We start from the raw sequence: 2,276 nt of genomic DNA, 5'->3' as shown, positions 1-2,276 counted from the left end.
CAAGTCCTCATGTTATCTCCACCGAAGCCTAGAACTCTAAGAACCAAGCTTCACACAAGAATCTTCCTCCACCTAATTCCAAAATCCTAGATCTGAAATCTGAGTTCTGACCACTTGTTGCGCGCATTAAAAATTTCGGCAGCACTTCGACAACACAACAAGAGAGTCAAGTCGCCAATAGGAATTCTTGTTTCACAAAGAAAACAAGAACCTTAAGCAACATATCTCAACAAAGTGGGGTATCAGCTCTTCCTCTTATTAATTTTAGGACTGACTTGTCGAGGGAACCTAAATAAATTATTACAAATTATACAAATTGCGAGACAACCAATTTTACGTGGTTCGACAAATTACCTACGTCCACGGGGAGAGGATGTGGAGATTCCACTAAATCAAGGAGAATACAAAGAGTTACAATCTCACAAAACTCACAAACTAACCTCAACCAAAGCTCTCAACTTACTCACAATATCTCTCTCTCACAATGCTCAAAAATCTCTCTAATCTCTGATTACAACTCTCCTCTTTTTTGATGATTGATTCGAATCTCCATATATATAGAAAAACTAAAACCAAAACAGACTAGGAATCCTAAAACAAAAAACAAAACAAAATATATAGAAAAACTAAAACCAAAACAGACTAGGAATCCTAAAACAAAAAACAAAACAAATTAGGAATCCTAATAACCTCATAACAAAAAACAAAACAAATTAGGAATCCTAATAACCTCATGTTACCAAAATAGATTAGGAATCCTAATAAACTCATGTTACCAAAATAGATTAGGAATCTTAATAATATCATGTTACCAAAATAGATTAGGAATACTGATATCCAACATCTATATGCATTGTTTTTTTTTGGAAAAATAATGAAATATGATCAAACACATAGAAACCTCCAAAAGGTTGTCCACAAGTTTCTTTTTTCTTATATTTGGTTCGTAAGCAAATTTATGGAAAACATGTGAATATAAGCGTTCATTAAAAAAAAAACTTATTTCCTAACTTTGAGCTTGCAAATGGGCTGGAAATTTATTGTTAAGCGTTAAAATAGTAAGTCATTGGAGTACTTGACAAGTGTCTTTAAAAGTTTTAGGTTCCTCTTTTTTATAGTTACCGCTCATTCAATCAAACAATGGATTGACGTAATAATTGTTTTCTACACTTGATCTAAAGCAAAACAAACACAAAAATTCATTGTCAAAGAAATCGCTCAGACAGAAATGAAAATAGTTTCCTTCTTTCTTTTTTTTTTCTTTTTTCTTTTTGGCATCCAATCACGAACTCCTATTAATTATTACCCACATTATCATTTCTATCCTTAGGGTATGTAGTTTTACAAGATACGGGATACATGTCTCGCTCATATGGCTGGCTAACTCTAAAATAGAACTGTAGGAAACTGTGTCTCTCTTTAAAATATTAACAAACATAAACACCATAAAAATATATAATATGTAACAATCTACAAATTAAAAACTTTTCTATTATAAAGTATTCTCTGTGATCTGCAAAAGGTAAACAAACCATTTACATGTGCAAATTACCTTAAAATATTACTCGAATTCTCCCTATTTTATCTTATTTTTTCCAATAATTACATTAAACTTCTAATGAGTTCTTAAGATTATTCTAGGAATAAATATTTAGATTCTAAATAGTATTTTATAAATATTTTAAAAGCTTATATCTCAAATTGTAATATTTTATTTGATTATTTCATGCTGCATGATTTAACTTAATTAATTAATGTATTGTTCAATTCATACCAAATTTGACATAGGAGAGCATTGGGTGAGTGTTCTTCAGTTCTTTTAAACAAGTCGTATAATTTGAACTTTAAATTTTAAAATAAAATTCATGCACACCCTTATTTTGTATTTTCTTTATAAGAAAAAAAAAACGCTAGGTCAAGTTATCTAAATTTGAGGGAGCAACGGCTCAAAGAATTTAGAACCAAGTGCATAAACAAAAAAGAAACTTATAGAGAACAAAGAAATCATATATACATACATACATACAAATGAAAGAAACCAAAATATGTAGAAAAAAGAAAATTAAAGAAAAAACTCATGTAGGGAGCATCTTTATATTTAAATCATATATTCAAATATACAAATTAAAAAAGTCATTTAGAGTACATCTCTACATACAATTGTGGGTAAATTTTAGAAAACGCCCCTCAATTATGGGGTGTCTCAGAAAACCCCTCAATTATTTTATTTTAGAAACCCACTTAAGTTTGAGCATATTATAGATAATCCTCTCAAT

The sequence above is a fragment of the Asparagus officinalis genome, chromosome 7 (assembly GCF_001876935.1).
Source record: "Asparagus officinalis chromosome 7, Aspof.V1, whole genome shotgun sequence".
Classification (NCBI taxonomy): Eukaryota; Viridiplantae; Streptophyta; class Magnoliopsida; order Asparagales; family Asparagaceae; genus Asparagus; species Asparagus officinalis.
The sequence above is the reverse complement of the archived record's forward strand: the minus strand, read 5'-3'. Positions refer to the sequence as shown.